The 27334-nt window shown below is 41.2% G+C and overlaps 1 pseudogene across 1 annotated transcript in view; it reads left to right on the forward strand.

Moving 5' to 3' along the window:
* Positions 1–26901, forward strand: part of LOC143876249 (histidinol-phosphate aminotransferase, chloroplastic-like) — a 45155-nt pseudogene extending 18254 nt beyond the window's left edge. Inside the window, exons 9-10 of the transcript XR_013250344.1 lie at positions 26048–26278; positions 26395–26901. The product of XR_013250344.1 is annotated as a histidinol-phosphate aminotransferase, chloroplastic-like (transcript). The remainder of the gene's footprint in view (positions 1–26047; positions 26279–26394) is intronic.
* The last annotated feature ends 433 nt before the right edge of the window (positions 26902–27334 follow it).

A 27334-nucleotide genomic window follows, 5' to 3' on the forward strand; every position in this document is an offset into this window, starting at 1 on the left:
TAGTCCTAGGGAAGATGTCTTTCGAGTCAGATAATTTTTTAAAATTTGACTTGTAAAAAGAGGTCCTCCCATGGGAGGAATTCATTTAAGTCATATAAATGTTAACCTTATTTTTGAATGCTAGATATATTTATTACGAAAGAAAAGCATGACCGAGGTGGTCACAACAGAGAAAGCCTGGGGTTGGGCCTGTAGCTCAATATTTGAGGCTTTGTTTCGCCACCTTGAGTTCGCAAGTTCGATCCCAGCTTATCAACTAAAAAAAACATTGAAAGCCACAAAGCAAAATAGAAGAAAACAAAAGAGAAAAAAGAAGGCATTTTGACTCTTCTTTTTTAAAAAGTTCGATCCCAACTATCAACCAAAAAAAAACATTGAAAGCCACAAAGCAAAATAGAAGAAAACAAAAGAGAAAAAAGAAGGCATTTTGACTCATCTTTTGTAAAAAGGTCCTCCCAAAATAGGAAGTCCTTTGAGTCGTAAAGGTGTTATTCAATTTGCTTTTGACTCTACTCTTGTAAGAGTCCTCTTGGAAGTTGAACCCTCTTGACTCTTGAGTAGTTATTTTTACCCTTCTTTTGTGAAAAGTCCTCCTTGAAGAGGACTCCTTTTAGTAAGAGAGTGCTCTCGGAATAGAACTCTCTTAGGTCGTATTTTGTAAAATGACCTCCCAGAATAGAAAATCCTTTAAGTAAGAGAAAATATTAATAACTTTGCTTTTGACTCTACTTTTGTAAGACTCCTCTCGGAAGAGGAACTCTCTTGAGTCATATTTTTTACTCTTTTATAAAAGGTCCTCCTGAAAGAGGAACTACTTTGAGTCATAAATAATATTATTTCTTTTTAGGGATTTTAACTTTCTTCCTAGTAAGAAAAAGTCTTCATCTTGGATTTCTAGGAGGAGAGAAATCTTCTTCTTCCTCGAGGAGAGAAGTCTATCTATTTCCTCCTGGAGGAGAGAAGTCTTTATCTCGGATCTCATGGAGGAGAGAAGTCTTCTTCCTCATGGAGAAGAGATGTCTTCATCCTTTTGGAGGAAGGAACTCTTCATCTTGGATCTCTCAGCGGAGCGAAATTATTTTCTTGGAGGGAGTCTTCTTTCTTCTCTTGGAGGAGCAACCCTTTGAAGATGTCTCTTCTTCTTCTTCTCAGACTAGGTCATTTTCCTTCTCGAATTTTTCGAGAAGAATATTTAAGGATATTTTCTTCTTCCAGGAGGAAGTTCTTTTTCTTTTTCTTCTTCTTTTCTTGGAGGAGAATAGCCTATGTGTAAGGAAATTGCAAGAGTATAACTAAGAAATTAAGAAGAGCCTTTCTCACCTTTTCCATCTTTTCTCTCTTTTTCTTCTTCGCCTTCAATGCAGCTTTTATCCAAAGATCTAATCCCTTTTCCAAGAGGATCATCTTTTTATTTATAGAATTTTGTCTTGGGGTCGTTGACAATTGCCACAACACCCCTTTATAGTCCCATGTTCCTCAATTTTCTCCTTCATAGGATGGTACATAGCTTCCTTCTTTTTTTTTGAAATAAAGATAATTCATTTCCTTCCCTCGCAAACGCTTCTTTAAAACCGTTTACTTTTCTTTAAGTTTAGGAATGTTCCGTCTTAGTTTCATATGTTTTTTGCAACCACTTTTTCCTTTTGTATTAAATTCTTTTTGTTTTTGCTTTCTTCCTTTCTAGTTATCCTTGAATTTAGGAATCAATTTTTTTTTTGAACTTAGGTGTGTGATCAAATTTTTTTGTATCAAAGGTTTTTTACTTCCTCCTTTTTTGTAAAATTTTCCAGATCAACATAGTTAAATTGCTTAAATTTTATTTGTTACTTGAGAAAATCAAACCTTCCTATGAAAACATCTTGAATTTCTTGTGACTTTCATCTTATGCCTCTAGAATTTTCCCTTCATCCACTACTACCACTGGCTGGCATTAGTCACCACCCAAAAATGATCAAACAGATGCTAGCCATGTCTGATATTGGCACCATCATATCGGTCTCCCTATCTCTTTGTTTTTAGGTCATTCATGTTTCTAGGTATATCATGATTCCCATTTAATTAGCATGAAGGGTGAGTGGCAATGGTCCCATATAATGATTACTCTTGGTGAGACCCAGTAGTGAAAAACTTTTTTTCACAGCTTGGGGTATTCGTGGTGGTTTAAAAACCTATTAGATCACCCACATGGAAGTGTCCTTCAATCTAAAACTTAGAAAGAAAGAAATGGTAAGAAGATCAAAGCCCAATGGAACAGAATGGCTGAAGATTATCACATCAAGCACCACTAGCTCCTGTTCTCCAGTTGCTCTCACTACATCTATAAGAGCTTATGTTTGTTAAGGCAAGGGCATTTTCATATGTCTCTACATCAATGTACTTCACTGATATGGCATAAAAATTATTCTGTGAAATGAGATGAAGCAAGGAAAAACATGTGAATTCCAAGGGGCATACTTGTAATAGAAAAATGTTGCATACGCGCATAACCTTCTGCGTTTAACTCAAAATGTGACAATTGCATTACACAAACACAGAACTTTATATTTCACCCTGAGGGAGAGAAATGTTGAAAAACTCAAACCGAGAGAAGGAAAAGAATAGCCCGATAACTTTTCAAGGATGAATGCATTTGACTAGTCGTGCCCATTCTTTCCTCAAAGAAAAGGAAAATTGTAATCTTACCAATAAACGGGTTCGCATTTGTATTGATTCTCTTAAACCTTGATATGATAGCTAAAGTAGACACTCATTTTCTCATGGGTGACAAAAGAAACATGAAAAAGAGTCTCTGTAATGGTTTAATCAAGGGTTTGCAAAAGAGTTAATGTTCTCAAAGCTCGGTGATAATAATATCTGTTGCTAAACAGGGTGTCTAGAGGTTTAAGCCGCACAGCAAAAGCTCCTTCTAACAAACTATCATGTTGCAAATTCAATTGATCAATCCTAAAACAACTTTCCATGACGTCTCCATTTGTAGTTAAACATGATAATTTCTTTGATTATATGGACCCAATTTTTTCAACTTGAATCTTTCTTGCACATGAAAGCTAATTTATTAGTGTTTCAATTAGCAAATACTATGTTGGCAATATCATCCACCTTAGGGAAAAAAAGCTAAGATGAAGGGTGACTGGAAATGCTTGGATTGCGAATACCTTAATTTTAGATGGAGAAACAAGTGTCGGTTCTGCAATACTGGAAAAGATTATGGGAGAATTTGGAGACCTAAAAAGGAGGAATGTTTTGGGGGACAGTGGCCGGACTCGGGGGATGTCACAATCAGCTCCATAAATGGGATTTCGACTCTCACCATTTCAGGCAATGAGGTGGTGGAGCGAAGTAACCTTTTAAAATCTTGCTTGGTTGGGAGACCATTGAACGACAAATGGAGTCAGACATTTGGAACCAAGGTAGGTTTCATTGGAAAATCCCATGCCTTCCTAAACCAGAGATTTTTGGGCATAACCAGATACTATTTGTGTTTACCAGTGAAAGGATGGCATCCAAAGTTTTGGAGATGAATACGAATGCTTGTGGATCCTTTCTCTCCTCTATTTCAGCGTGGAGCCCGATTATTAAACATGAGAAAAAGGCGGTCTGGATTAATTTCTCAGGAATCCCTCTCCATGTATGGGCGTCTTCAACGGTAGAGGCTTTGGGTGGGTTATTTGGAAAATTTTTAAGAGTTAAATCGGATGGAATGACTGTGGCTTCGGCACTGATCCTCCCCTTGGATTTATTCAAAATAGGATCTTTTGTCCATATTCAGGTTCAGGAAACCGTTTTTGGAATTGAAGTAGATCTTCGGGACCTCAAATCCCTCCAATCGAAGTTACCCTTTCAGGTGCCATCCTTATCTGAGCCCATGGAGCCGGTAAAGTTGTCCGTTTGAGAAACCTAAGGGGAGTGTAGGCGTGCCAGTAAGCAATCCAGTGTTGACGAGTTAGGAAATCGGTTTGAGATTGCTGGATCAGGATCAACTTGATTGAGTCAACTCGAAGACACTCCTTTTGCAAGGATCCAATCAGTTTTTGAATTTCAAAATTCAAAACTTAGAGTCAATCCGAAGTGGACATGATGAAGCATTAGCTGATGTCAAGGCCAGAAATTATCGTACGAATGTCACCTCCATCTTGAAAAATCGAAAAAGCAATAAAGGAGAGAAACTGCTACAAAATCTTTTATGTAATCTCTTGGGTCATGACTCTATCCCCCCTCAGCTTCCAAAGTTAGGCTTTTCCCGCACGTGTCAGTACTTAAAGATTTTGATGGGACGCCAAGCTTGGAGAAAAGGCCTCTCTCTCCAGGTGTAGCTTCCTTGGGTCTTTTCGGAAACGTAATTTATAGCCAAATTCACGTTGTTCTTGGATAAGTACGAACTGCTTTTATTAAGCTAGATGCATGTAAGGTCAGCTTTTTTGAGAAGGGTGTTCAAGGTGAGGAATGAATATTACCTCTTTTTGCTCATTTAGGTTGTTCCAGCCGCCAACTATTGGCTGTGGGCTCTTATACCTAGCTTTAGGTGTAATGTTAAGTCTCCTTGATTTCTTTTTAAGTCAAGGTTTAACAGGTATGGTTTTAGGCAACCTTAGGATGAGAATTTTAGCGGTGAATCTTGGGCTTTGCTCTTTAAGGCGACTTTTGAACTAAGAAAAGAGGAATGGATGATGAAGAGCCCCTTGAATCGTGCCCTGGTAATCGAGGACGCAATCTTTTTATAGAATGAATGGTGTTGCACTCCATTATCGACAAGATGAGAGGAATGACTTACGTTGATGAAGAGGCAAATTGCCAATTCTTTCCTCAACTGCGTTGGTTGCCGACCAGAGGATAGAAGGCGTCGAAGCAACATTTGGCACGCCGTTAGGGATACGGCCCTAGTCATAGTACAAAACATGATTGAATCCCGCTCATCCCCTGGATTTCTGGAAAGGTCAGTGGGAGAAGACGAAGAGGTTTTTCCTTCCTCTTTTCTTCAAGGATTTCTAGATGGGCTTCACAAAGCTTCGCGCTAAATGAAGGAAAAGATTTACGATCTTTGTTGAAGATCGCAAAGTTTGGTATTTTGTTTTGCCTTGTAATTTGAAGGGAAGATAAGGGGGAATAGGTTTGGTTGTTTTGTTACGACCTGGAGTTATCTCCTAGGCCTTCATACGATGTAATTTCATGGGGGACTCCTGGTCCCTTTCTTATGGAATTCTCGTATAATCTATCAATATATTTTGTCGTCTTTCAAAAAATAATATCGTCCACCTTAGGTTCCCAGCCTTCTTTTACCTCTTTCCAATGCCCTATCTTTGATTAATTATTGGTTCCCCGTTTTCTCCCTTTTGGTACTTCTTGTAAATTCTTGTTTGCAATTATCTTTTCTTATCATATTTGGCATTTCCTGAAGTATGTAGGATTAGGTGCGACCAGTGACAATGAAGTGCTTCTTCTCCAGCGAGTTTCTCTGGTGAGCTTCTCTTCCGGGGATCCTTTTCTTTTTGGGCCCAAGCCCTTCATGCTCCTTTTCATCCCCTTTTTTGTGGTACAACAGCGTGCTTGAGAAGATGACGTCGTTGGTATCGAGTCGGGTGGCTAGCGGCACTAATCTAGTGCCTTTAGGAGGTTCTGGGCATTTGGGAGGAAGGGATCTTGTAGATAACCTAGTTCTTGGTGGTGATTTGAGCGTAGCGAATGGAGCCAATCTGGGTTCGATTGGAAGACCTATAGCTGATTCAATCGGGCCGCCTATCGGTGTTCGTAATGATAAGAATCATATGCCTGAAAACAGATGGTTTACTTCTAAGGGAAAGAGGGCTAGTAGAATTGAAAAGGTACTTCGGAGAAGAAAAGAGGGTGGTTTAGGTGACTGGAGATGCTGTCGTTGTGGGTTTAAAAATTTCCAGAAAAGAGAGGTTTGCTGGGGATGCAACAAGATATGGTCAAGCTTAGACTTCAATTTCCCTCATCAGGCAAGAGTTAGTAACCCTGCTCCCGTTAGTCTGAATGAAAATCCATCGGGACTAAGAGTCAGGAAGATTTTCCCTGCAACTTCAGATGGAGTTATCTTTAATTTGGAGGTGGTGCCTTGAAATCCATTAGCAACGCTGATCTCGGTATATGGGGAAGGATTAAACCGGGATGGTATGGTAATCTGATGGCTTTGGAGAGTTGGCTTATTCGTAAAAGTAGTTATCATTGTGAGGTGGTGGTTTATAGAATTTTTGATCTTGAGGTGTTAACACGCCATTGATAGGAATCAATAGATCCCATCTTATGGCTTCATGGAAATCTGCCATCAATTCTCCATTCTTAGGGATCCTGTTGTGGGATAAGAAATTTCCTACAGCAGGGAGCTTCCATTGGTGGAGTGTTGAAGGAATACCTCCTGAGGCTTGGTGTGAAGAAAATTTTTGGAGAATTGGAGAAAAAATTGGAAGAGTTGTAGAGATTGATCCATCCTGTTGTGCTGGTAATGGGTATTCCAGTGCTAGGATTCAGATATTCTCTGCTGGTGGTGGGAAAGGAGATCTCCATTCAGACGTCTTTGGACGGGGCTGTTAGATGGGTTCTTTTGCAGAAGGAAGTGGAGGAGGTAGAGGTCAGTTCAGATAGTGATTCTTCGTTGCCTGATGAGGTCGGAAGTGAGATTGGGTCAGGGAGTGAGTCATTATCTGAAGATTCGAGCCCCGAGGAGGTGTGTTTTCCGGTGGTAGAGGCGGAGATGGGTGGTTCAGAGAGAGGAGATTTGGAGGAGTTGGTGCACGATAGCCCTGGAATCTTTTTGTCGGTCCATGGGGCGCAATTTAGTAAAGGGACAAATGGCAGTGAGTTCGAATTTCAAAATGATGTTTCCCCAGTGGAGTACAGGTGGCGGAGTTTGTGTGGCTCATCTCATGTGGTTTCGCGGTGGTGGACCCCACGCTCTCGATTAACTGCTTCTTTGATATCATCGCAGCGATTTCTCCGAGGTCTGAAAAGTCTTTGCGTACAGACGGGTGTTATCAGGCCTTGGATAAAATAAGTGATGGGTCCGAGAGTGGGCCTCTGGATCTGACCCCTAGTAGTGCTGGTTGTGGGCTTGAAACCCATCCCAGACCTTTGACTTTTGAGAACCAGTTATATGTTGGGCCATTTTCATATGGTGGGGCTCGATTAAGGTCTCAGTCATTTACTTCTAAGAATCCATTCTGTGATTCTTGGGAATCTTATGGGGTTATTGCTGAGGAGAATAGGGATTTTTTATCGCCGTGGCAGGAGGGTTCCTTGTTTGAAGTTGTTCCGGCCAGTGTATGTTTTGTGGAGCACCTTTCCAAAAAATTGATTCTGAGTGAAGTTGCCACTCAAGTGGATTTTGATTCTGGGGATGATTCAGATGATTGTTCTGAGGAGGATGCTGTAGTGGAGGATCGTCCTCTTGTCACTCATTCATCCAAATTCAGGGTGGCGATGATTGGCCCGTGTGGAGTTGGAAGTCTGCAAGATAATTCTCTCAAATTGGATCGAATGGAGTTTCAATGGGTCGTTGCGATGTAGCTCGGATGGAATTGTGAGGCGGGGGTTCCTTTTTTTATTGTTCCTTCGGCAACCTTGCTAGAATTTTTCTGGAAATTTTTGTTTTGAAAAGTGACATATATTGATTGATACCATAAGGTACAATGGGGACAAGAAGTCCCTAATAACATTACATAGCATCGCAATTCAAGGCATACCCTGAATTACCAAAGAAGTATTGGGACAATCAATCCTGCACATTCGATGATCATTTTACTCTTCAGATGAAACACCGTATACTCTCCAAAAGCACCCGTATATCTCTTCCAGTTTAGGACACCCTCCAGGACTTCCCACCAATAAAAACTTTCTTCAAACAAACAAAATTAAAATTCCCCAAGTGTATCATCCAAAAAACCTATTACCTTAAATTCATTCTACTTCTTTTTCATCTTTACTTTTTCTCCATCCAGTCATTCACTATGTTGCAACTCCAAAAAACCATCTATCAATTTTCTAAAACACATTAACAAAATTAACCCATAACTCGAGACTATGACGCACATTCGCTCAACTCCACCATTAGGATCCCAATATCCAACTCCAGTTCCATATCATCAGGGAAAAAATCCGAGGCAAACTGTGGATAGGGAACCTCTTCCATCGGGTTCTTCCGGATAGCTATAATCTCTGCTACCTTGCGAATGCAAAGTGTTCGTTTTGCCTCCCATTCAATCCGTCTCAAGTTATTGGTATACTCTAACTAGCGCCGGAAAAAAAGAAGTTTGTACACCTGTATACAAATCTCCTTTATATTGAGTGCACATGTTAGAGGGAAGAACTCTTCAGCAATGAGTTTATAGTCCTCCTGAAATTGCTTTCACTGTCGCTTGATAATCCCTTAACTTGTTCCGGGACGATGGGGGCGTCCACCGAAGCTTTTTCTGGAAAATATCTTTCATCTTAGGGATGCTTTTGCAATCTTGAGGAGGAAGAAAAGTGGCAAGGGGTCTTTTGTAGCTCTGGAATTGGAGGGGGGTGGTCCTCTACATTTGAAGAGAGATACTCGAAGTGATCATACAAAGCAGCATTGCGCTTTGGTATCTGATTTATATGTCCCTAGAGTGTCTGATGGTGAGGATATTCATCACATTTCAGCCTTGTTTGATAAATCTAATTCAGGGCATCAACCTTTGGCTTCTCCTGGTAAGGAGAGGTGGGAGGGTCCTTAAGAGGAAGTAGTGGATTTCTTTGTGAATCATACTATGGGAGTTAGCAAAGAGCTGGATCTGATTTCTGCTGGTCCTGAAGAGGATTTTAGGAAAGAGATCAGGCTAGCAGAGTTAAGGGATCGGCGGTTCAGGAGTTATCTGCAAAACGTCCAGAAGAATCCTCAAAGAAGAAAACTCGGGAATTACAGAGATTAAAGTCAAACATCAATTATGATGGAGGTTTGGCTAGTCCGGGTTCATTGTTGGAGCAGGTTGGGAGGAAGTCTGGTAGTAGAAAGGGGAAGAGTACCAGCAATGAGGTCTCTTTATGGAGATTTTTCATGGAATGTAAATGGTTTGGGTTCCCTGGATAAGAATTCATGTTAAGGAGTTTGTAAAGAGGTTGAAACCAAATCTTTTTTTTGTTTACAAGAGACTAAGATGGAGGTCATCAATAGAAGTGATATCAGTAGGTTGGGGGCCAAAGCGGACTGGGACTTCTCGTATGTATCATCAGTGGGTGCTTCGGGTGGGATATTAATAGCTTGGGATGAGAACTTTTGGATGAAGCAGGATGAATGGATGGGGAGTTTTTTTCTTTCTGTGGCACTGAGGAAAGTGGAATATAATTCGATGTGGTTGTTTTTGGGTGTTTATGGTCCGGTCCTAAGGGCAGATAAAGGGATATTTTGGGAGGAGTTAGGGCGGGTAAGGGATTCTTGTTCCTTTCCTTGGTGTATAGGGGGAGACTTTAATGAACTGAAGGAAGTTGGGGAGAGATTGGGTTGCAATAGGTCTAGTCTAAATATGAGGGTTTTGCTGAATTCATCGCTATAAATGAATTAATTGATCTTCCATTATTGGGTGCATCTTTTACATGGTCCAGAGGGGAAACCCGAAGTCGTTTAGACCGTTTCATTGTGTCAGCTAGTTGGTTGGACTCGGTTCCGGAAGTTTTTCAGAAAGTTGTCGGATCATTGCCCTATTCTTCTTGATCCTAAGTTGGAATCTTGGGGCCCTCCACCTTTCAGATTTGAAGTTGCTTGGCTTAATACTCCTCACATGGAGGATATGTGAGGATAGATTGGGAGGGTGGTGGGTTTGTTGCTCAGTGGAGGGACTGGCGGATGTAATTATAGGGCATAAATTGAGATATGTTAAGAAGAAGTTAAAAGAATGGGTAAAAGAAAGGCAGTTGCAGTCTGTTGGCAGAAAGCAATGGCTGGAAATTAGAATGGCGGAATTGGTAGCTTTAGAAGAAAGTGGTATGGTGGCTAAGGAGGAATGGGAGGAGATGGGTAGAATTAAACAAGAGCATAAGTCTTTGTTTCTTCATGAGGAGATATCTTGGCGACAAAAATCTAGAGTGAAGTGGTTGACGGAAGGGGACAAAAATACGGCTTACTTTCATGCTATGGCAATTGCTAGAAGGAGGAATAGAATTGTATCTCTTAATGTGAATGGTCATTCGGTGACTAGCAAGGAGGATATTTCAGCAGCTATAACTAACTTCTACACTTCATTATATTCGTCAGAGTGCTTATCTCGCCCCATCCTAGAGGAGGTGGATTTTAATTGTTTGAATATAGAGCAAAGTGCTAAGCTTGAAAGTCCTTTTGAAGAGGAGGAAATTGAAAAAGCTTTGTTCTCCTTGGCAAAAGACAAGGCCCCTGGCCAGATGGTTTCTGTTTAGCTTTCTTCCAGGCTTTTTGGTCTTTTGTCAAGATAGATATTCTAAGATTTTTTAAAGAGTTTTTTGAAGGTTTGTCGCTTGACAGGGGCACAGGCGCGACTTTTATTGTTCTGATTCCAACGGTGGAGGGAGCTTCAAGGGTGTCTGAGTTCCGGCCTATTAGTTTGGTGGGTTGCATATACAAAGTTTTAGCTAAAGTGTTGGCGGATCGTCTCAAAGTAGTTCTTCCTTCTTTGATCTCTGATAATCAAAGTGCTTTCATTAGCAAGAGGCAAATTTTGGATTGCTCTCTTATTGCGAATGAAGTTATAAATTCATACTTGAAAAATGGTGAAAGGGGGGTAATTTGTAAACTTGACATGGAGAAGTCATATGATAGAGTGGAGTGGGATTGTTTGGATTATCTTCTTGGGAGGATGGGTTTTGGTAGCCGTTGGAGAGAGTGGATTAGGAAGTGCATTTCCTCGGCATGGTTTTCTATTCTTATAAATGGTTCACCAAAAGGTTTTTTCAAGTCCTCTAGGGGTTTGAGGCAAGGGGATCCTCTGTCGCCTTTTCTCTTTATTATTATTTCAGAAACTCTTAGTAGATTGATGTATAAAGGTTGTAGAAGGGGCTTACTTGAAGGTTTCTCTATTGGAAGTGATAGAGTGGAAGTGTCGATCCTTCAACTTGCAGATGATACTCTTCTATTTTGTGTACCTGAAAATGAAAAGATTTTGAATCTCAAGGCGACTCTTAGATTTTCTGAAATGATTACAGGTCAGCGGTACAATTTCTTGAAGTCGACGATGTATGCTCTTAACACATCTCCAAATGAGGCCTTCGGTTTTTCTAAAATATTGGGCTGCAAGTTGGGTAATCTCCCTTCTTCCTACTTAGGGCTTCCGTTGGGGGTGGGAAGACCAGACAAATCTTTATGGGATCCTATAGTAGAAAGAATTGAGAGAAGATTGGAAACTTGGAAACGAAATCTAGTCTCAAAAGGGGGGAGATTGACTTTAGTCAAAGCGGTTTTGGCCAACATTCCAGTTTACTTTCTGTCTCTATTCAAATGCCCGGTTAGTGTGGCTTTGAGAATTGAACAAATCCGGCGTAGATTCCTTTGGGGTGGGTCAGACAATAAGAAAGGAATTCCTTTGGTGAAGTGGAAGAAGGTGTGCATGCCGATTAAATATGGAGGTTTGTATATTAGAAGAATTAAAGGATTTGATCGCGCTCTATTAAGCAATGGCTTTGGCATTTTGGGGAGGAGCAATCATCTTTGTAGGTCAAGGTGATCGGAAGTAAGTATGACTTCTTGATTGGTAAATGGGAATCTGATAAGTCTTATGGTAAAAAGGGTATAACGGTTTGGCATGACATATTACAGATTAGACATGATTTCAATAAGGGCATTCGTTTTAGTGTTTACACAGGGGATCGTATTCGTTTTTGGTTAGATGCGTGGTGTTCGGTTGAGACCCTGGGAGATCTTTTTCCGGACTTGTTTTTGGTAGCCTCCAATAAGGAAGCACTAGTTTGTGATTGTTTTGATCTTGATGATCATAGAGTGTCTTGGAGTCCGAGGTTCAGGAGGAACTTTTTTAATCGTGAACTTGATTCTATCTCTCAGTTGCTAGATATAATTGAAAGGTGTTATATAAAGAGAAGTGGGTCTAATAGAAGAATATGGATTTGGAACACTTCAGGTATTTTTTTAGTTAAGTCTTTCTACTCTCATTTTTCTCCTTCCTCTGAAGTCTCCTTGGCAGCCAAAGTATGGAAATTTCAATGCCCTCCTCGGGTCTGCTTTTTTGGTTGGGCGGTGTGTTGTGGCCGCATTCAAACTATTGATTTCTTACGAAAAGGGGTATGTTCTTAATGGATCATTGTCCTCTTTGCTTGGAGGATGGGGATCTATAGACCATTTGTTCATTCATTGTGGGATAGTGAAAGAGATTTGGCATCATATCTTATCGAGGTTTGGTATTTGTTGGGTTTTCCCAAAATCCATTCCTGAAGTAGTCAAGAGTTGTGATCTCGCTCCTTGGAAAAAGAAAGGGAAGGTCTTATGGAAATTTTGTCTATTGGCTTTGTGGTGGATTATCTGGAAAGAAAGGAACAACAGAGTATTTGTTGGAGATGCTAAATCTCCCTATTGGCTATATGTTAAAATTATCGGTTTAACTATTTTGTGGGCGAGAAGTCTTCCTATGTTTAGATTTGTATCGGCTTATGATCTTTGGGAGGGTTGGCAGACAGTTTTCTCTGAAGCAGAAAGAAGATCTCCAGTTATTCAGCATTGGAATCCTCCTCCCCCTGATTGCCTCAAAATCAATTTCGATGGGTCCTGTTTTGGAAACCCGGGTCCAGCGGGTATTGGAGGCTTATGCAGAGATTCTTTAGGCACGGTTATGTGGGATTTTTAGGGGCCTATTGGTATTTCTGATTCGACCGAGACTGAAGTCAAAGCGGCATACTATGGTATCATGCATCTAGATAAAGACCAGATTGACTCTGTGATAGTGGAAGGAGACTCTTCCAATGTCATTAGTTGGTTGTCGGGGTTGGCAGCTCCTCCATGGAGGTTTCTTAGCTTCTTTGAGGAAATAGAAGATTCATGTTTGGGTTCCTCAATAGTTTTTAAACATGTTAGGAGATCGGCTAATGGTGAAGCTGATTCTTTAGCTAGGTCCGGAGTGAGTAGTTTGGGTTTGGAGTGGTTTGATTTTCTTCCGCCTTGAGCTCCCTATTGTATTTTTCTTCTTTTTCTTTTCCTTGTAAATATTGAGGGCCTTCTCTGTTCCATTTTAATACAATTATTTACCATTTCAAAGAAAACAAATCATATTTGGCATTTCCAAAAGTTTCTATAGAATCTTTTTTGCAATTATCTTATATTCCAGTCTTTTGATGAGACGGCTTGATTAATTTATTTGGCTACTTTCTCTGGTACTTGGGTCTGGTGGAGTGGCAACCACACTAGAATTTAATGATATCAGATACACCCATAGTGAGCTTTTGAGGTATGGATGGACACTTGGCTTCTGGCTCCTGGCCAGGGTCTTTGGGAAGCGGTTATGAAGTGAATAGATAAAAGGTATACGTCTGTTTGTCCTTTGGCATTCTTAGGAAGAAACAGATAAAGAGAAATAAAAAATAGAACAAGCAAAAAGAAAATAAAATGGCTAGCACTCGAAATGGAAAACCCAGATCAATCCCAGTCTCAATCTAGAAAGAGGGCTCATGATGTCGTAGAACTGGAAGAACTGCTAAGTAGACTTTAGGCCTTGGTATATAGTGAAGACGAGGCCTCTAAAGCAAAGCCAACACCAAGGGAGAAAATTCAATCCTTCCTTAAGAGTCAATGGAAACTATTTAAGGACGTAGATGCTGATCGACCAACGACTCTCTTTGCCCTCATAGGTACTCATCATGTAAAAGAAACTGAAATGCAAGAGTAATAATCCAAGAGGGGGGGTGAATTGGTCAATTAAAAATTTTGGGCTTAATTAGGTGGAAGATTAAAAGTTAATCCATTAATTAAGCACTAATTAGTCTAACCCTTGTTCAAATATGAATATTAATGAAAGCTAGGTTTTTGACATTCTAATCATGCACAATTGCTAACCCTTGTTCAAATAGATATTGTAATACAATTAGGGTTTAAACATTTCAATCAAGTGCATTTACTAACCCTTGTTCCATTAAAAGCATAAACAAGTTAGGGTTAGAGATTACCAATCACCACACGTGCAAGAGAGAGAGAGAGAGATTAAGCATTCACAAGGCACAAGATTTATAGTCTCCACTCTTCCAAGTTTTCCTCCTTGGGATCTTCACTAAAAATGATGAAGTCGTACACCCGACTCCTCCATCTTCAAAGGGAACAAACCCTTTCTGCACGAAGCCTTGAGAGAGGACACACCCTCTTACAATGTCTTCACCTTTCTTAACTGGCCGAAGAATAGACCCTCTTCTTCACCTTTGGTAACGGGCCAAAGAGAAGACCCTCATCTTCACAATTCTTAACGGGTTGAAGAAAAGACCCTCAATGAAGAACAAATAAAAATGAAAAATACTAAATGCCTCTTAATAGGCGAATTACAAAGTTGTAAGCTCACAATCACTCCAAGAAAATAAGCAAATGAAAGTCCTATGGAGTGCCTCTTGATAAGATGTAGATATACAAGTTCAAAGAGCTTTTTGCTTTTAATTTTAAGTTGAAGCTCAAAGAGAAATGGGATTTAATTTTTCTCAAATGTTCAAAAGCTAATTTAGATAGGTTTTAATGATGTATATATAGTGTATTTGAAAATATGACCATTTGGGGGTAAAACTGTAAAAAACGGGGTTGAAAAAGTCAACCTGCACAAGCCCCAACGGCTAGTTTGCCCGACCTTCGCGGTCGACCGAGCCCGCCCCTATCGGGCGCCCTTTTCTATTTTCAAATTTCTTACCGTCGAGGTCGACCGACCTATGGCGGTCGTCCAGCGAGGTCAACCTGTTTGCTCAAAAATTCGGCTCAAAAACCTATCTCGGTCAACCGACCCACGGTGGTCGCCCGCCCAAACCAATGGCGGATTGTTCCTGACGTTCCATAGACACCTCCGCAGTCGCCCGGCCCAACCCGGTCGACCGGCCCAATAAAATTCAACGAGTGCTGGATTTTCAGCTACCTTACCGTGGTCGCCCAGGAGACCCCCGGTCGACCGGCCCTGGTAAAAATTCCATTTTTACTTTAAAGCTCAGGGGCTTTTGGGCCATGGTCTTTGGGCTTAAGTCCTAGGTTTTCAAAACACATTTTTGGGTGTGTTGATGGTTTTTCAATTATGTAAAATGTTAAGTGTAAAAACCATTTGAAAACCTTTTGAAAGTGCATTTAACATAAAATCAAGAGAACTCTAAATACATTCTAAAAATAAGAACCTTGAGTCTTCTTAGAATGTGTCAGCTCTTTTGCAATTCTTTGGACTTCTTCGACTTGAGTGAACATCTTGAACTTGATTCGTCTCTTGTGACTTCTCCAATCTTCAATGCATGTTGAGGTACATGAGGTGTCACCATGGCATGTTCAACTCCAAGCTCCCTCTTGACACTTGTTGGGAACTTGTGGAATCTTCATGATGAGCTTCTTGATTTGAACATCTTCAAATGATGATGTCTTCACTGTAGGTGCAAGCTCTTGGTTCCTTTGCTCCTTGATCCACAAGCCATGTGTTGAGTTAAGTTGTGTAATGGCGATTAAGACATGAAATCCTGTAAACAACACAACACCTCAAAGCAACACATCAGTCCATAAATGCTAATCAATTTAGTTTGCTAACATCAAAATAAGAAGGTAAGGTGAATGATTAGACCCATGGGAACCCTTGGGCTTACAGGAACCCATTCTCCAATGCATAGGCATCCTTTCTTTCTCAAAATTTTGGAGGATGAAAAAAGAGAAAGGCTTCTTCAGTGGGAAGAAGATAAGGTGTTAGGCATAAAGAGGGTGGAAGAGGTGATTAATCGAAAAATGAATCATGGTGAAAAGACCTCTTATGAGGAATCTGCTGTTACTGAGATTGAGTAGCTCTTCTTAGAACTGGAAAAGTGTTCATATTAAAAAACAAGGTTTGTCACTTTTTGGTAGGGTAGTGAGGACTTTTAACTCTTTAATGACTTACAAGTAATAGGGCTTTTTGGATGTGTCTTCAAGGTAATGATAGAGGTGGTCGGAATGCTTTGCTGTGATGGAAGTTGGTTGGATATGGTTGGTCAAACTCTTCTGCGACTCTTTGCTGTTAGGACCCGACCATGGTTTGGTGCGGGAAGTTAGGCCTTACTTTTTTATATCTTTTATTTTCCTTACTTTCTGGTCCAAGGTTCGTCCTGTCCAACTTTCTCTGATACTGCGTAATATCTAGTGGGACTCTTGGTCCCCAATGTAATTATTTTAGTATCAATGAAAATTTGTCATCTTTCAAAAAAAAAAAAAAGTTTCTATAGAATCACATACTTGTTTGATGTTTACTTTCTTACCAGTGTTACTCATTGATCAATATGTGACAAAGATTTTCTATATGCCACCATTATCTCAACAAAGAAATCGTAAGTGCATTAGTGGTATGCTATACCAATATTATGTGTTACATAATTATACTTAGATGAATTGCATGTGAAATGTGTTGTATGTGTTATGCGTAAATATTTATTGCAATTATATATGAAACGTGATATCTACTGAATTATTCAACAAGTCCGTGTCATTAGATGTTTGATTTAAACTATTATTGGTGCGTGCTATTTTTGTTTATATGATGGAGTTTTAGTGTATTTATGTTTATTCTAGAACTTTCTGGAGTTTCATCTTAAATGTCTGTCATTTGTACGTTTCATACGTTTCTATGGTTTTATAGGATTTCCACTGAAATTTCCACCTAAAACCAACATGTTTCCATTTCCGTCATGACCAAAACACATATTGAGACTGAAACCTGAAACCTGGAGAAAAAAAACTAGGGAGATAAATACGGAGACCACTAGGGCAAAGGGATATGAAGAGGCCAAGGAATTGAGCAGTGCCCTTGATGTGTAGAAAGGAATTGGTTGATTTAGCGCTAGATTTCTTTGCTCTTTTTTTTTTGGCAAGATTTGGAAGATGGCTTTGAGCCATAAAAAATGCTGATGCTTGTTGGCTCCCGTGCACTGTACGAATGCCTTTCAGGCTCGCCTTTTGCTTTGCGCCAATGGTCCCTTTTCGTGGTTTTGCCAATTTTCTTTCCTTTTACGTAATAGGACTTCTCACGGTCTTTCTGCTCTTTTCTTTTGAAGGGTGATGCGTTCGTTAATTAGTATTAATGCGCGGATCGTCCTACTAGATCCACACCACAAGATTTCAATGGAAATCCCATGAGGTTTAATAAAAGTCGTCATCTAGGGTTTAGGGCCTAGGACCCATGAGTGGCTCTTAGATCACCTTCTGCATCTGATCGGGTCTGTTGTCAGGAATGGAAGGTGTTAGGCACCAACCCCGCTCATTAATTCCGGTCTCTAAATCATAGATTTGTTTTTTAATCAAAATATTAATTTAGTTGGATGAATATATATGGTGGCTGATTACAACCTAAGGCTAAGGTGGAAATGAACCGCCTGAGGTTTGCAGCCACAATTTTCAGGGTATGCAACAACAACCTGTGGGTTGCAGTCGCAATCTTCCACCAGGAAGTTTATTTTTTACTTTGGTCGTTTCTTCTATATTAATCCGAAATTTGGTGGAGATAGAATGAAGAAAAGAGAAGAAATGGGGTTTTTGACTTATCTTACCTTAAGCATGCATAAAAGAAAAACAATTACTCAACTAAATGACTAAGTGGGATCTAGGGATGCAGATTATGGAAGAAACTGTCCCTCAGATTCCATTAACTACTAATTCAAAATATGCTAAGCCTTGAGTCTAAAGAAAAAGGAAATATACTCAATTTTATCTCATAATCGAGGAGTGCCTCGAGGTTTAGGGTTTATCAAGGCCTTCTCATACATAAACCATATTATCCCTAGCATGGTACTATGTGAAAATCAAATAGGAAGGGAAGAAAACCTGAAAAAGGAGCAAAATCTTGACGCTGCTTCCGGGGGCATCATTCGACTCTACAGCGTCTTCTCTTATCTGGCCTTCAGTCCTTTAAGGGAGTAGAATCCCTTGTTAGGGTTTCGAGATCTTTACCTGGGACTTCCAGCCAAAATTTTAGGTTCAAAGTTTTCCTCCTTGAATTCATAGGGCCTTGGCCCTTTTATAGAAAAGAAAACCAAAGGAATTTAGTGCTCTGGGCGATGTGGGATTAGCAGACTGGAGAAATTGGTGGCTCTAGGCCTAATCTCTTAATCGGGTAATTTGAGAACAAGATACCCTAATTTCCGGAGGTTGCGACGTGTGCAAGAATAGCAAAATGGCTCAGGGCCTAGTTCTCGCTGAAAAATGGGATGTTTCTAGTGTTTTGAAGTATTTGAAGGTGGTATTGATTGGGTAGATTGTGGGCAATAAATTTCTTTCGACTTCAGGTCTGCAAAGACCTTTGGTCCTTACATTAAGCAGTTGCTCATCATCGGAGTCATCTTCGCGACAAACTATCATCACTCCGAGCGGAGCAAAATTTATTGGTGTCTACAATGCTGTGTAATGGAGCTTGGTGGGGTCTTTTATGCAAAATTCACTTTATTGTGTTATTTCAGGTTCTGTCTCCTTGCTTCGAATACTTCTTAGCTAGGGATATTCTCCTGTAGTCTGGTTTTGAGAGTATTGAACTTCTTTTTTTTTTTGATAGGTAAGCTGGGGTTAGGCAAGACCCCTACCAGATATCATTGATAAGAAAAAATGTAAGAAACAATTAGGGGGGCTTAGAAGCCAACAGTCTCAAAGGGATGCAAGAATCCCATTGGAAACCAAAAGAACAAAAAAGATACAAAAGAAGATTACAGCCTGGTGTAGGGGGTTCCAATTCGGTCTTCGTCAATGATCTTGAGGAGGGATGGGGGGTCCAAAGAGGGATCAGTGAAGATCCCTTTGCAGGGGCAGTTTCTCTTCGAGAGAAAGTCCGCGGCGGAATTTGCTTCTCTCCATGAATGGGAGATTCTCCAACTATGGAGGAGGAGGAGCTGATTTCTTATCTTGCGCAACAGGGTTCTCTTTGTCCATGGAACAGTGGCAGTCCCCTTAATAATATCAACAATGAAAATTGAATCAGATTCTATCCACAGTGATTGGATGCCCATGGCAATGGAGAGCTCCAATCCTTTAGCAACTGCATCAAATTCGAGCTCAAAGATTTCCTGCTTAGCAACATTTTCCGAGAACATTGCAAGGGACAGCCCATGGGAGCCACGGATAAGGCCTCCAATCCCGCCACCTTCAGGCTCCAAGGAGGCGTCTGCGTTTAGCTTGAATTCCAGGTTATTTGGAGGGATCCAATAACAGATTCTTGGCTCAGCTGTTTTTGGGGAGAGTTTGAGGTTGAAGTGCATTGCAACTTTTTGGTTCTTTTGAGTGGGAATGTCATAGAGATTCATTCCATTAATCTTGGTGCTTGTTTCCATGAGGATGGATCTGAGGATGTATTTCTTGTGGGTGCTCGATGATAGGAAGATTCTTTGATTGCGCTCAGTCCAGAGATGATGGATTAGGGAAGAGAAACAATGCTTTAGCGTAGTTGCCACCTGACCTTTTCCCTTGCTGTGAAGTCTCACCCATTCTTCCTCTTCCAGCAGGGAGAGTCTCAGCCTTCTTCTATAACCAGCTCTCCCGAGAAGATTTTTCCAGATCCAAGCTGAGTAACTACACCTAAAGAATAAATGATCCATAGATTCAGGCTCAGATTTGCAGAGAGAGCAGATTGGGTCAATCATAATGCCATAAGACCTGATTCTGTCTTTTGTGAGCATCTTGTTGTGCATGGCCTTCCATGCAGTGAAGGCGAAACGGGGAATGTGGCCCTGGTACCAAATGGTTGCCGGCCAAGGGGGCTTAGGAGTCTTATTTCTAAGTGTGTCCCATCCACTTTTAGTGTTGTATGCTCCATCTGTGGCTGGTTTCCAAATGGGATGATTGCATTCATCATCACTTAGAATAATCTGACTAAGTACAGCCTTTTCATCTATGAGGGATGGATTGTAGAGCTGGGGTTTCCAAATTCCATCCATACATATGTCAGAAAGGAGATTTAGAGAACTGAGGGAGTAATCTGAATGATTTCTGTGGAAGAGAGAGCTCAGCGTTCCAGCTGGAAGCCATGGCTGATCCCATAGATCAACTTCTTCTTCATTCCCAATTTGATAGCAAATAAAAGGTTTTGCCAATTCCCTTGCTTTGAAGATGTTTCTGATTCCCCAGGAAGGTTTTGACGGCATTGGTGCAGTCCAAATATTTTTCCTTTTGACATATTTGTTTTGAACCCAGTTTGTCCACAGAGATTGTTTCTTTTGAAGGAGGTGCCAGAGCAGCTTGACTTGCAGAGCCCTGCAAATATCTTCCAGAGTTCTGATACCTGCCCCCCCCTTCACTTTTCGGCTTACACATTTCAGACCAGCTGATTGAGTGAATTTTTTTGATGCAGTCAGGGCCACCCCAAATGAAGTCTCTTAAGATTTTTTCGATTTGTTTGAGGATACCTTTGGGGAGAGCAAATGAGGAAGCCCAGTAAATATGGAATGAGCTAAGGACTGATTTTACAAGCTCAATTCTTCCAGCTTGAGCTAAGTTCTTGCAGCACCAAAGTTGCATTCGCTTTCTGATCTTCGATATGAGAGGAGTGCAGTCATTTGCAGAGAGCCTAGAAGAGATGAGAGGGAGGCCCAGGTAGGAGATTGGAAGCTTGCCTTCTTTTATTTGAAGCATATGAGAAATTCTTCTTTTTTGAGAACACCCAGACCCGCATGAAAGGCTACACTTTTGACCTTGTTCACTTCTAACCCAGTTGTAATACAAAATTTATTCAGGCAGTCAAGCACTTCTGAGGCACAGGAAATATTCCCATCTGCAAAAACCATTAGATCATCAGCAAACATTAGATGGGTTATGGTGGTGCTACCTCTAGAAAAAGGGGAAGTAATCCTTTTTTGATTCAGAGCTTCCTCAAAGAAGACGGATAACATCTCCATGGTGATGCAGAAGAGAAGAGGGGATAAGGGATCTCCTTGTCTTATGCCATTTGAGGAGGTAAAGTGGCCATGGGGTGAGCCATTGATAATGATAGAGAAAGATGGTTTGTTTATGCATTCAGAAATCCACCCTAACCACTTATCATCAAATCCTTGCTTCTCCATGAACTCCAGAAGAGCATTCCTATTCACATTGTCAAAAGCTTTAGCTAAATCCAACTTGAGGCACATAGTTCTAGGGAATGAGTGGGTGTGAAACTTGTGAAGGAGATCATGTGAAAGAAGGATATTCTCCTGGATTAGCCGACCATGAATGAAAGCTGACTGAGCAGGGTGAATGAGGGAATCCATCACAGACTTTAATCTTGTTGCCAAAATTTTTGTTATAGTTTTATAAACAAAATTACAAAGAGAGATCGGACGAAATTTTTCAGGGGTGGAGGCCTCAAGGCATTTTGGGATCAGGGCAATGAAGGTAGAGTTGATCTCCGAGAGCAAAGTGCCTTTAATGAAGAAGTTTTGGATGGCTTTGGTGAAGTCATGTTCTATGAGGTACCAGAAAGTTTGGAAGAAGGCTGCATTAAAACCATCGGGTCCTGGGGACTTGTCCCTGTTTGCCTTGAACACCACCTCTCTAATCTCCTCTTTTGTGACTTCCTTTGACAGGGAGGAGGCTTGATCAGCAGTTAGTCTTCTAATGGGGTTTGGAGGGGGGAGGTTTTGGGATTTACCATTGTTCAGCACCCTAATGAAGTGATTGAGAAAGATGTCTGCAATTTCCTTGGGGTTAGAGGTTTGGGAATTATTTGGACCATTTATGGCAAGGATGCTATTTTGGTGATGTCTGGATTTCATGGAGGAGTGGAAGAATTTGGTGTTGGAGTCTCCAAGTTGGAGCCATTGCACTCTAGATTTCTGCTTGAATAGAGATTCTTCTAGGGATGAGGCTATTATAAGGTCAGACCTGAGCTTGTCTTCAAGAGATATGAGATCAAGGTTGAGAGGGTCAGATTGAAGAAGGGTTTGGGTTTCAGATAGCTTGTTTCGAATAAGAGGGGTAGTTATGTCCACTCTTCCAAAGATGTCTTTGTTCCAAGCCTTCAAATGGGCTTTGACTTCCTTGAGTTTGCGACAGAGTTGGTACATTGGGTTTCCTTTGAAATTGAAGTTCCAAGCTCTTTCAACAATAGGGAAAAGAGATCTGTCCTCAATCCACATGTTCATGAATCTGAAGGGTTTAGGACCAAGGTTTTCCTGAGGGTGAATGGAAATGGATAGGGGGCAATGGTCTGAGATGCCAGGAGGAAGGAATTCAGTGAAGGCTCGGGGGAATTGGTGAAGCCATAGCTCATTGACCAGGGATCTATCAAGCTTGGCTACCTTTCTATTAGCAGAGGATCTATTGTGCCATGTCCAGGTTTGGCTGTCTGAACGAAGATCAGTTAAGGAGCAGTTGGTGAGGCATTCATTGAATTCTTCCATCTCATTGAGGTGATGGTTTGTGTTGCCAAGTCTCTCACTAGCATATCTGACTACATTAAAGTCCCCCACCAATAACCAAGGGAGAGAAATTCCAGGTTCCAAGCTTTCTAAATTAGACCATAGGGCTCTACGGGAGATATAGTAGTTATGGGCGTAGACTGCAGTAAGGTTGAAATATTGATTGGTTTGGATGATCCACACCTCTGAATGGACATATTGGCTGGACTCTTCGAGAATATTGATGTCTACAAGGTTTGGGTTCCAGAGGATCCAAATTCTGCCCTTTATGACAGCAGAATAGTTTCCATGAACTTTCCATCCTTCACAGACTTGGGAAGCATAGTCATTTAGCTTGTGAATCTTTGCTTTTGTTTCAATAATGCAGCATATTGGAGCCCGAGTCTTTCTGATGAGCTCGGTAATTTCTTTTCTTTTGTTGCTGGTACAGAGACCTCTGATATTCCAGGAATTTACAATCTTCATTTAGGAATAATGGCGAGGGAAGGAGGGCTCATGGAGAGACTTGTTGAATGGCAGGGAGGGGTCTTCTTCAGGCTAGCCAGATCAGGAGGATGGGGGAGGGGTGGGCTCAGAGGGGTTGTTGAGGGAACGGTCTGGCCCAAGAGGGAAGGGGATTGTGGGGGAGTGTCCCTTCTAGAGTGTTGATCTGCTTGGGACTCAGGGCTTTTAATGGAGTTTTTCTTTTTTCCTTTTTTTCTGGATGATGGGGTAGAGGAGGTAAGGTTTGGATTTTTTGATTCAGGGGAGGGGGTGGATTTTGAGTGCAGGTCAGATTGGGGAGTGGCTCGGGCGGCGTCAGATTGGGAATCAGCAGGAGAGGTCAAGGAGATTTCCCGATTCTCACAAGGCTTTCCAGAGCCTTGGAAACAAGGGAAATGGAGGGATGGACATTCCGTAAGGGACTCCGGGCTTTTAATGGGGTATTTCTCTTTTCCTTTTTTTCTGGATGATGGGGTAGAGGAGGTTAAGTTTGGATTTCCTGGCACAGAGGCGGGAGAGGATTTGGAGTGCAGAGTTGCAGCCGACGGTTGGGGGTCAGATTGGGGAGAGGCTGGGGCTGTTTCAGGTTGGGAATCAGCCAAAGAAGCGGGCTGAGGACTGGGTTGGCGATGGTTTGGGTAAGGCAAATGGTTTGCTTCCAAAGATAAGGAGGTGGGGAGCGGGGCTTGAGAGGGCTGAGGAAGAGTTTCTTCCTCAACAAAATCTCCCAGCAAATCAAACACATTTGAGGTGGAGATTTCCCCCCCAACCTGGCTTATTTCCAGATCAGACTCTGGAAGGAGCTTTTGAGCAGGAGCAGAGATTTCAGCAATAGGACCTTTTACAATCCAATCTTGCTTTGACTTAGGTTTTGGCCTTTGGAATTGGGAACATTTCTCAGTTGAGTGGCTGAATTCCTTGCAATATTGACATGCTTTGGGCCGCCAGTCATAATCAACTTCTTGGGTTTCAATGCCTGTGGGAGTTTGAATGTGAAGGGTCTCAGGGAGGACATCATCTACTGATATCTCCACACATATCCTTGCAAATGTTAATCTAGTACCTTCAGCAGTTTGGGTGTCCATGTATAGAGGGCACCCAATCAGACTTGCAATCTTTCCCAAAGCAGTTGGGGTCCAGAATTTTAGATGAAGACCGGGGAGTTTGATCCAGAGGGGAATGGAGGTTAACCTTGGCTTCTCTAGGGCACATTCTGGTGACCACTTTTGAATGATAAGGGTTCTTCCTCCATAAGTAGTTGGAGTTTCTAAGACCATTGTACAGTCTTCTTCATTGCTGAATCTGAAGAGGAAGAATCCTTTGGGAAGGGCCATGAGCTTGAAGTCTCCTTTTGGCATCCATTTTCTCATTAGATGCTCTTTTAGTGAAAGGTAGAAGGGGCGTCTACCAAGAAAATAACCCAGGAGGCAGTGGCTCCATTTGTTTGAGGCATTGTGGAAGTCTTCCTCAACTATATTTGCCCTTCTTGGGTTTGTGTCTGCTTCAATGGGAGTGTGAAAAGCAATTTTTGTGTCTACCACTAGAGGCTTTGGGAGGGTAAAGAGAGATTTCCAGGTAGGTCCTGGGAGGGTATGGGATTCCGAATTTGGTTCTGTTGAGCTTTTATCTTGGTGAAGAGCAGGCCAGTGGGAATCTTTGGGGAAGTTTCTAAGTTGCAGGTTTGCAGCTAGGGACGGGGAGTGAGGGGGAATAGGGGCGGGGATTGAGATGAGGGAGGGGGTCGATTGAATTGGCGATCGCCCTTGTTGAGTCACTGAGTTAGATTCTCCCAGTTGAGTGGACTCAGTCACCTGAGGAAATGGGGGTTGAATTGCAGAGTTGCCCTCTTTGATGGGAAGGAAGCTGGAAAGGGAGGCTGGAGGAGGTGGAGTAAGATGATACCTGGAATCCGCATCAAGGGCTTTGAAGGGGATGGATTTTCTGAAGGGGTGAGTTGACACTGGATTTCAGAGAGGGTTAGTGGCTTTTGGGGAAGATGAAAAGGCTCTTACAGGTTTGTCAAAATTTTTGTGATTTCTAGTTCCTCTTTTGTAGAGGGTACCTGGATCGGAGATTGGGGATGATGAGAGAAGGGAGAAGGGGATAGGTTGGCAGGAGGCGGGTTGGGTTGCAAGGAGGTATTCCGAGGGCCAGTATTTTTGCAGGGTGGATTCTGCTATTTTTTTGGGCAAGAGATTCATTTCCGATTGGCTTGGTAGGATTTTTTGAGAGTCCATGCGGGAAACCATGGATGGGGCGAGAAGTCCCCAGACGAAACAATCCGTTCAGCCGAAAGGTCAGGGTCCCTGATTCTGTATTTCGTCAAGGAGTCAACATGGTGGGAAAAGCTTGCTTCAGGAGATGCTAGGGCAGGCCATATTCGCTCATCTTCCTCTCCAGATCCGGATATTTTTCCTGGGTCAGGTGGCCTAGGTTCACTTGTGAACAGAGACGAGATTTCCCGATTCATGCCTTTGATGCTATCTTGCAATAAGGCAGATTTCTTTCTCTATGTTTGGGGGAAAAAGGGTTTTTCAATGACTGAAGGAGATTTTTCTCAGGTGACTGAGATTTTTCAATTGAACTTCTTCACAGACTGGTAGAGGCTCTCAAAGTAATTCTAACTAAAAAATCTAGTAAAGACTTAATCCGTTTGTGGAAAATACGCATAGAAAGGAGAACTCTGCCTTGCGAACATAAAAAGGACAAATACAAGAACTGAATGTTTGTCTACTGAAAACGATGAAAAGATCATTTAAGCCTTAGAAAAGAAATTTGCAACTTGAACTTGAGAATTGGTTCTGCAGGCGTATTTCAGGGATTTCATAACCGAGTGGGGGGTGGGGTTATCAAGAATGTTACCAGTGCTATTTTGATTAGACTGAAACAAATCTTGATATATTTGAAATAATTTTGGGAATGGAGGCTAATACTCAGATTTTGACCAGAAATGAACAGTCAATTTCATTTGCTAGTATAATCAGGAAAAGGAATTCCTTGCAACGTGTTTTTTTTTTGTTTTTTGCTATGCCAACTTATATTGCTATATTTGAATTAATTTCAGGAAGACCTTGCTCAAATGGGAGTGATGATTCGGCACTACAATAACAAAGAATTGAAGGGCTATGTTCGGGTTTCTGTTGGGAAGCCCGAGCATACAGATGCCTTGATGGACTGTCTAAAACTCCTCCACTGATTCATTTTCAGATCATGAGTTGTCTCTATGTTCTTCCCATTTCCTTCTGTTCACAGATTAATCTGAGCTAGTTGAAGCGGGCATTATCTTTCTAGGCAGGTATTAACTTTCTGAACATTTGCCCATTGATTGTTACACAGAATCTTCCTGATTATGGCTATTGAACTCATGTTGTTTCTTTTTCTTTTTCTGTTTTTTTTTAAATGGCGTAACAGGTTGCACTACATTGTTGAACAGAAATATGAATCATTTCTTTTATTTATACCGGAAGGCATTGGGATTGCTATTGCTGCCTTTCTCCAGCTGAACTACTAAGTTAGAGGACTTCATTTGCATGTTGAATTTAGAACAACAAAAACTGAATTCATCTAAAATCCATTTTGTGGGTAAAAGTAAACTGAAAGCAGAAAGAGACCGGCGATCTGCTCGAGACTGTAAACTGAAAGCAGACCACATTCCAACAGAGTAGGGCCACGTCTCGAGTTGGGTTGTGTTAGCTGGTTGAACTGACCACATATTCCAACAGAATAGGGCCACGTCTGGAGTTAGGTTGTTTTAGCTGGTTGAACTGTTCTTCCGGTGTTGTGAAATCCATGTTTCTCTACAGTATTTGTATATCTCATGTATAAAAGCTAATTGCATGATCTTCCATGCTTAACCTTAGAGCATCCTACTGAAGCGGAAAAAAAAAATTTATAGAAGGGAGGGGCTTCACTCAAGCACACTGGGATAGTGACTTGAAAATGTGTGGTTTTTTACAAGAAAGGTTAGAAAAAATAAAAAAATGAATAAAAGAAAACATAAACTGCGTGGTTTTTTACAGCTGAATCCTCAGGAAAAATAAAAAAATAAAAGAAACAAAACATTATAAAAAAAAATTACATGAAATTCCTTCTTCTTTCTTATTCCGTATTTCTTCTTCTTCAAGAACCACTTAGGCCCTGTTCATTTAAGATTATCACAAAGATTATCACAACCGATTCTGAGTGCCAAACATATTATTGGCCTCAAAATTACATTTAAATTTGAGTACATTAATCTGTTTAGCACTCACAATCAGCACGAACAGGGGCTTAGCGTTCAAGGGAAGGGTTATTAAATTGTGAAAGGTAGAAGAGTAAAAGTGTGCTTAGGAAGGGAGAATAAGGAAAAACA

Source organism: Tasmannia lanceolata, unplaced genomic scaffold, assembly GCF_043159265.1.
Source record: "Tasmannia lanceolata isolate RefF3 unplaced genomic scaffold, GAP_Taslan_0.1 ptg000002l, whole genome shotgun sequence".
Lineage (NCBI taxonomy): Eukaryota > Viridiplantae > Streptophyta > Magnoliopsida > Canellales > Winteraceae > Tasmannia > Tasmannia lanceolata.